Source organism: Venturia canescens, unplaced genomic scaffold (assembly GCF_019457755.1).
Source record: "Venturia canescens isolate UGA unplaced genomic scaffold, ASM1945775v1 PGA_scaffold_21__1_contigs__length_270774, whole genome shotgun sequence".
Lineage (NCBI taxonomy): Eukaryota > Metazoa > Arthropoda > Insecta > Hymenoptera > Ichneumonidae > Venturia > Venturia canescens.
In genome coordinates, this window is record NW_025108589.1 from 184,909 (window position 1) to 194,640 (window position 9,732).

Below are 9,732 nucleotides of genomic sequence, written 5' to 3' on the forward strand. Positions count from 1 at the left end.
GAACGTTCATAAACATGAAGAACGGTGATCACCGATAGATTTTTGTGTGAATCGACTCAAATTAACCAGATTCACTGACATTTCGTTCTGAATCGCTTTCCGATGTGCTAATCGCGATCACAGCTTACAATCGAGTGGTGTAGTTTCCAAACGTTCTTAAACGTGAAAATTGAAGATCACAGATACACTTTTGAGTGAGTCGATACAATTTAACAACATTCACTGACATTTCGAACAGAACAGCTTTCCGACGTGCGATCCGAGATCATAACTTAAAATCGGGTGATGTCGTTTCCGAACGTTCATAAACGTGAAAATTGGTGATCACTGATACACTTTTGTGTGAATCGACTCAAATTAACCAGATTCACTGACATTTCGTTCTGAATCGCTTTCCGATGTGCGAATCGCGATCACAGCTTACAATCGAGTGATGTCGTTTCCGAACCATCATAAACGTGAAAATTGGTGATCACCGATACACTTTTGTATGAATCGATAGAAATTAACAACATTCACTGACATTTCGAACAGCACAGCTTTCCGACGTGCGATCCGAGATCATAACTTACAATCGAGTGATGTAGTATCCGAACGTTCATAAACGTGAAAATTGGAGATCACCGATACACTTTTGTGTGAATCGACACAAATTAACCAGATTCACTGATATTTCGTTCTGAACCGCATTCCGATGTACGAATCGCGATCACACCTTACAATCAAGTGATGACGTTTCCGAACGTTCATAAACGTGAAAATTGGTTATCACCGATACACTTTTGTGTGAATCAATACAATTTAACAACATTCACTGACATTTCGAACAGCACAGCTTTCCGACGTGCGATCCGAGATCATAACTTACAATCGAGTGATGTAGTTTCCGAACGTTCATAAACGTGAAAATTGGAGATCGACGATACACTTTTGTGTGAATCGACACAAATTAACCAGATTCACTGATATTTCGTTCTGAACCGCATTCCGATGTACGAATCGCGATCACACTTTACAATCAAGTGATGACGTTTCCGAACGTTCATAAACGTGAAAATTGGTTATCACCGATACACTTTTGTGTGAATCAATACAATTTAACAACATTCACTGACATTTCGACCAGCATCGCTTTCCGACGTGCGATTCGAGATTATTACACGTCGCAAAGCGTTTCAGAACGAAATGTCAGTGTACCTTGTTAATTTGTATCGATTCACCCAAAAGTGTATCGGTGATCACCAATTTTCACGTTTATGAACGTTCCGAAACGACATCACTCGATTGTATGTTATGATCTCGACTTGCACGTCGGAAAGCCGTTCTGTTCGAAATGTCTGTGAATGTTGTTAAATTGTATCGATTCACACAAAAGTGCATCGGTGATCACCAATTTTCACGTTTTCGAACGTTCGGAAACGACATCACCCGATTGTAAGTTATGATCTCGGATCGCACGTCGGAAAGCTGTTCTGTTCGAAATGTCTGTGAATGTTGTTAAATTGTATCGATTCACACAAAAGTGCATCGGTTATCTCCAATTTTCACGTTTCTGAACGTTCGGAAACGACATCACACGATTGTAAGGTGTGATCGCGATTCGCACATAGGAAAGCGATTCAGAACGAAATGTCAGTGAATCTGGTTAATTTGTTTCGATTCACACAAAAGTGTATCGGTGATCTCCAATTTTCACGTTTATGATGGTTCGGAAACGACATCACTCGATTGTAGGTTATGATCTCGATTCGCACATCGGAAAGCGATTCAGAACGAAATGTCAGTGAATCTGGTTAATTTGTGTCGATTCACACAAAAGTGTATCGGTGATGTCCTATTTACACGTTTATGAACGTTCGGAATCGACATCACTCGATTGTAAGTTGTGATCTCGAATCGCACGTCGGAAATCTGTTCTGTTCGAAATGTCAGTGAATGTTGTTAATTTCTATCGATTCATACAAAAGTGTATCGGTGATCACCAATTTTCATGTTTATGCACGTTCGGATACGACATAACTCGATTGTAAGTAATGATCTCGAATCGCACGTCGGAAAGCTGCACTTTTCGAAATGTCAGTGAATGTTGTTAAATTGTATCGATTCACACAATAGTGTATCGGTGAACTCCAATTTTCACGTTTATGATGGTTCGGAAACGACATCACTCGATTGTAAGTTATGATCTCGATTCGCACATCGGAAAGCGATTCAGAAAGAAATGTGTCAGTGAATCTCGTTAATTTGTGTCGATTCACACAAAAGTGTATCGGTGATCTCCAATTTTCACGTTTATGAACGTTCGGAAACGACATCACTCGATTGTAAGCTGTGATCGCGATTCGCACATCGGAAAGCGATTCAGAACGAAATGTCAGTGAATCTGGTTAATTTGTGTCGATTCACACAAAAGTGTATCGGTAATCTCCAATTTTCACGTTTTTGAACGTTCGGAAACGACATCACTCGTTTGTAAGTTATGATCTCGAATCGCACGTTGGAAAGCTGTTCTGTTCGAATTGTCAGTGAATCTTGATAATTTGTAACGATTCACACAAAAGTTTATTTGTGATCACCAATTTTCATATTTGTGAACGTTCAGAACCGACATCGTTCGAATGTCAGTTCCGGTCTCGAATCGCATTTCGGATTGCGATTCTGATAGAAATGTCGGAAAAAATTGTTGATTCGTAACGATTAACACACAAGATTATCGCTGATTACTTACTTTCATGTTTATGAAAGATTGGAAACGTTCACCGATAAACGTCACATATCAACAATTTTACAGACATTTAGTATCGCAATCCGAAGGGCCATTTGAGATCTGAACTGACAATCGAGCGATGAAAACGTTCCCGAACTTTCATAAACATGAAGATTGGTGATCACCAATAAAATTTTTGTTCAATTCATGACCAATTAACAATATCCAATGACATTTCGATTCGAGATCATAAATTACAATCGAGTGATATCATTTCCGAACGTTCATAAACATGAAAATTGGTGATCACCGATACACTTTTGTGTGAATTGATAAAAATTAACAACATTCACTGACATTTCGAACAGCACAGCTTTCCGACGTGCGATCCGAGATCATAACTTACAATCGAGTGATGTAGTTTCCGAACGTTCATAAACGTGAAAATTGGAGATCACCGATACACTTTTGTGTGAATCGACACAAATTAACCAGATTCACTGATATTTCGTTCTGAACCGCATTCCGATGTACGAATCGCGATCACACCTTACAATCAAGTGATGACGTTTCCGAACGTTCATAAACGTGAAAATTGGTTATTACCGATACACTTTTGTGTGAATCAATACAATTTAACAACATTCACTGACATTTCGAACAGCACAGCTTTCCGACGTGCGATCCGAGATCATAACTTACAATCGAGTGATGTAGTTTCCGAACGTTCATAAACGTGAAAATTGGAGATCGACGATACACTTTTGTGTGAATCGACACAAATTAACCAGATTCACTGATATTTCGTTCTGAACCGCATTCCGATGTACGAATCGCGATCACACCTTACAATCAAGTGATGACGTTTCCGAACGTTCATAAACGTGAAAATTGGTTATCACCGATACACTTTTGTGTGAATCAATACAATTTAACAACATTCACAGACATTTCGACCAGCATCGCTTTCCGACGTGCGATTCGAGATTATTACACGTCGCAAAGCGTTTCAGAACGAAATGTCAGTGTACCTTGTTAATTTGTATCGATTCACCCAAAAGTGTATCGGTGATCACCAATTTTCACATTTATGAACGTTCCGAAACGACATCACTCGATTGTATGTTATGATCTCGACTTGCACGTCGGAAAGCCGTTCTGTTCGAAATGTCTGTGAATGTTGTTAAATTGTATCGATTCACACAAAAGTGCATCGGTTATCTCCAATTTTCACGTTTCTGAACGTTCGGAAACGACATCACACGATTGTAAGGTGTGATCGCGATTCGCACATAGGAAAGCGATTCAGAACGAAATGTCAGTGAATCTGGTTAATTTGTTTCGATTCACACAAAAGTGTATCGGTGATCTCCAATTTTCACGTTTATGATGGTTCGGAAACGACATCACTCGATTGTAGGTTATGATCTCGATTCGCACATCGGAAAGCGATTCAGAACGAAATGTCAGTGAATCTGGTTAATTTGTGTCGATTCACACAAAAGTGTATCGGTGATGTCCTATTTACACGTTTATGAACGTTCGGAATCGACATCACTCGATTGTAAGTTGTGATCTCGAATCGCACGTCGAAAATCTGTTCTGTTCGAAATGTCAGTGAATGTTGTTAATTTCTATCGATTCATACAAAAGTGTATCGGTGATCACCAATTTTCATATTTATGCACGTTCGGATACGACATAACTCGATTGTAAGTAATGTCTCGAATCGCACGTCGGAAAGCTGCACTTTTCGAAATGTCAGTGAATGTTGTTAAATTGTATCGATTCACACAATAGTGTATCGGTGAACTCCAATTTTCACGTTTATGATGGTTCGGAAACGACATCACTCGATTGTAAGTTATGATCTCGATTCGCACATCGGAAAGCGATTCAGAAAGAAATGTGTCAGTGAATCTGGTTAATTTGTGTCGATTCACACAAAAGTGTATCGGTGATCTCTAATTTTCACGTTTATGAACGTTCGGAATCGACATCACTCGATGGTAATGCATGCTCTCGATTCGCACATCGGAAAGCGATTCAGAACGAAATGTCAGTGAAACTTGTTAATTTGTGTCGATTCACACAAAAGTGTATCTGTGATCACCAATTTTCATGTTTTTGAACGTTCGGAAACGACATCACTCGATTGTAAGGTATGATCTCGAATCGCACGTCGGAAAGCGATGCTAGTCGAAATGTCAGTGAATCTTGTCGATTTGTTACGCATCTCGCCAAAGTCTATCGGTGATCACCAATTTTCATGTTTATGAACGTTCGGATACGACATAACTCGATTGTAAGTAATGATCTCGAATCGCACGTCGGAAAGCTGCTCTTTTCGAAATGTCAGTGAATGTTGTTAAATTGTATCGATTCACACAAAAGTGTATCGGTGATCTCCAATTTACACGTTTATGATGGTTCGGAAACGACATCACTCGATTGTAAGTTATGATCTCGATTCGCACATCGGAAAGCGATTCAGAACGAAATGTCAGTGAATCTGGTTAATTTGTGTCGATTCACACAAAAGTGTATCGGTAATCTCCAATTTTCACGTTTATGAACGTTCGGAAACGACATCACTCGTTTGTAAGTTATGATCTCGAATCGCACGTTGGAAAGCTGTTCTGTTCGAATTGTCAGTGAATCTTGATAATTTGTAACGATTCACACAAAAGTTTATTTGTGATCACCAATTTTCATATTTGTGAACGTTCAGAACCGACATCGTTCGAATGTCAGTTCCGGTCTCGAATCGCATTTCGGATTGCGATTCTGATAGAAATGTCGGAAAAAATTGTTGATTCGTAACGATTAACACACAAGATTATCGCTGATTACTTACTTTCATGTTTATGAAAGATTGGAAACGTTCACCGATAAACGTCACATATCAACAATTTTACAGACATTTAGTATCGCAATCCGAAGGGCCATTTGAGATGTGAACTGACAATCGAGCGATGAAAACGTTCCCGAACTTTCATAAACATGAAGATTGGTGATCACCAATAAAATTTTTGTTCAATTCATGACCAATTAACAATATCCAATGACATTTCGATTCGAGATCATAAATTACAATCGAGTGATATCATTTCCGAACGTTCATAAACATGAAAATTGGTGATCACCGATACACTTTTGTGTGAATTGATAAAAATTAACAAGATTCACTGACATTTCGAACAGAACAGCTTTCCCACGTGCGATCCGAGATCATAACTTACAATCGAGTGATGTCATTTCCGAACGTTCATAAACGTGAAAATTGGTGATCACCGATACACTTTTGTGTGAATCGAAACAATTTAACAACATTCACTGACATTTCGAACAGAACAGCTTTCCGACGTGTGATCGGAGATCATAACTTACAATCGAGTGATGTCGTTTCCGAACGTTCATAAACATGAAGAACGGTGATCACCGATAGATTTTTGTGTGAATCGACTCAAATTAACCAGATTCACTGACATTTCGTTCTGAATCGCTTTCCGATGTGCTAATCGCGATCACAGCTTACAATCGAGTGGTGTAGTTTCCAAACGTTCTTAAACGTGAAAATTGAAGATCACAGATACACTTTTGAGTGAGTCGATACAATTTAACAACATTCACTGACATTTCGAACAGAACAGCTTTCCGACGTGCGATCCGAGATCATAACTTAAAATCGGGTGATGTCGTTTCCGAACGTTCATAAACGTGAAAATTGGTGATCACTGATACACTTTTGTGTGAATCGACTCAAATTAACCAGATTCACTGACATTTCGTTCTGAATCGCTTTCCGATGTGCGAATCGCGATCACAGCTTACAATCGAGTGATGTCGTTTCCGAACCATCATAAACGTGAAAATTGGTGATCACCGATACACTTTTGTATGAATCGATAGAAATTAACAACATTCACTGACATTTCGAACAGCACAGCTTTCCGACGTGCGATCCGAGATCATAACTTACAATCGAGTGATGTAGTATCCGAACGTTCATAAACGTGAAAATTGGAGATCACCGATACACTTTTGTGTGAATCGACACAAATTAACCAGATTCACTGATATTTCGTTCTGAACCGCATTCCGATGTACGAATCGCGATCACACCTTACAATCAAGTGATGACGTTTCCGAACGTTCATAAACGTGAAAATTGGTTATCACCGATACACTTTTGTGTGAATCAATACAATTTAACAACATTCACTGACATTTCGAACAGCACAGCTTTCCGACGTGCGATCCGAGATCATAACTTACAATCGAGTGATGTAGTTTCCGAACGTTCATAAACGTGAAAATTGGAGATCGACGATACACTTTTGTGTGAATCGACACAAATTAACCAGATTCACTGATATTTCGTTCTGAACCGCATTCCGATGTACGAATCGCGATCACACTTTACAATCAAGTGATGACGTTTCCGAACGTTCATAAACGTGAAAATTGGTTATCACCGATACACTTTTGTGTGAATCAATACAATTTAACAACATTCACTGACATTTCGACCAGCATCGCTTTCCGACGTGCGATTCGAGATTATTACACGTCGCAAAGCGTTTCAGAACGAAATGTCAGTGTACCTTGTTAATTTGTATCGATTCACCCAAAAGTGTATCGGTGATCACCAATTTTCACGTTTATGAACGTTCCGAAACGACATCACTCGATTGTATGTTATGATCTCGACTTGCACGTCGGAAAGCCGTTCTGTTCGAAATGTCTGTGAATGTTGTTAAATTGTATCGATTCACACAAAAGTGCATCGGTGATCACCAATTTTCACGTTTTCGAACGTTCGGAAACGACATCACCCGATTGTAAGTTATGATCTCGGATCGCACGTCGGAAAGCTGTTCTGTTCGAAATGTCTGTGAATGTTGTTAAATTGTATCGATTCACACAAAAGTGCATCGGTTATCTCCAATTTTCACGTCTCTGAACGTTAGGAAACGACATCACACGATTGTAAGGTGTGATCGCGATTCGCACATAGGAAAGCGATTCAGAACGAAATGTCAGTGAATCTGGTTAATTTGTTTCGATTCACACAAAAGTGTATCGGTGATCTCCAATTTTCACGTTTATGATGGTTCGGAAACGACATCACTCTAGTGTAGGTTATGATCTCGATTCGCACATCGGAAAGCGATTCAGAACGAAATGTCAGTGAATCTGGTTAATTTGTGTCGATTCACACAAAAGTGTATCGGTGATGTCCTATTTACACGTTTATGAACGTTCGGAATCGACATCACTCGATTGTAAGTTGTGATCTCGAATCGCACGTCGGAAATCTGCTGACATTTCGAACAGAACAGCTTTCCGACGTGCGATCCGAGATCATAACTTACAATCGAGTGATGTCATTTCCGAACGTTCATAAACGTGAAAATTGGTGATCACCGATACACTTTTGTGTGAATCGACTCAAATTAACCAGATTCACTGACATTTCGTTCTGAATCGCTTTCCGATGTGCTAATCGCGATCACAGCTTACAATCGAGTGGTGTAGTTTCCGAACGTTCATAAACGTGAAAATTGAAGATCACAGATACACTTTTGAGTGAGTCGATACAATATAACAACATTCACTGACATTTCGAACAGAACAGCTTTCCGACGTGCGATCCGAGATCATAACTTACAATCGAGTGATGTCATTCCCGAACGTTCATAAACGTGAAAATTGGTGATCACTGATACACTTTTGTGTGAATCGACTCAAATTAACCAGATTCACTGACATTTCGTTCTGAATCGCTTTCCGATGTGCGAATCGCGATCACAGCTTACAATCGAGTGATGTCGTTTCCGAACCATCATAAACGTGAAAATTGGTGATCACCGATACACTTTTGTATGAATCGATAGAACTTAACAAGATTCACTGACATTTCGAACAGAACAGCTTTCCGACGTGCGATCCGAGATCATAACTTACAATCGAGTGATGTCATTTCCGAACGATCATAAACGTGAAAATTGGAGATCACCGATACACTTTTGTGTGATTCGACTCAAATTAACCAGATTCACTGACATTTCGTTCTGAATCGCTTTCCGATGTGTGAATCGCGATCACAGTTTACAATCGAGTGATGTCGTTTCCGAACGTTCATAAACGTGAAAATTTGTGATCACCGATCCACTTTTGTGTGAATCGATACAATTTAACAACATTCACTGACATTTCGAACAGCACAGCTTTCCGATGTGTGAATCGCGATCACAGTTTACAATCGAGTGATGTAGTTTCCGAACGTTCATAAACGTGAAAATTGGAGATCACCGATACACTTTTGTGTGAATCGACACAAATTCAGAACGAAATGTCAGTGAATCTGGTTAATTTGTTTCGATTCACACAAAAGTGTATCGGTGATCTCCAATTTTCACGTTTATGATGGTTCGGAAACGACATCACTCGATTGTAGGTTATGATCTCGATTCGCACATCGGAAAGCGATTCAGAACGAAATGTCAGTGAATCTGGTTAATTTGTGTCGATTCACACAAAAGTGTATCGGTGATGTCCTATTTACACGTTTATGAACGTTCGGAATCGACATCACTCGATTGTAAGTTGTGATCTCGAATCGCACGTCGAAAATCTGTTCTGTTCGAAATGTCAGTGAATGTTGTTAATTTCTATCGATTCATACAAAAGTGTATCGGTGATCACCAATTTTCATGTTTATGCACGTTCGGATACGACATAACTCGATTGTAAGTAATGATCTCGAATCGTACGTCGGAAAGCTGCACTTTTCGAAATGTCAGTGAATGTTGTTAAATTGTATCGATTCACACAATAGTGTATCGGTGAACTCCAATTTTCACGTTTATGATGGTTCGGAAACGACATCACTCGATTGTAAGTTATGATCTCGATTCGCACATCGGAAAGCGATTCAGAAAGAAATGTGTCAGTGAATCTGGTTAATTTGTGTCGATTCACACAAAAGTGTATCGGTGATCTCTAATTTTCACGTTTAT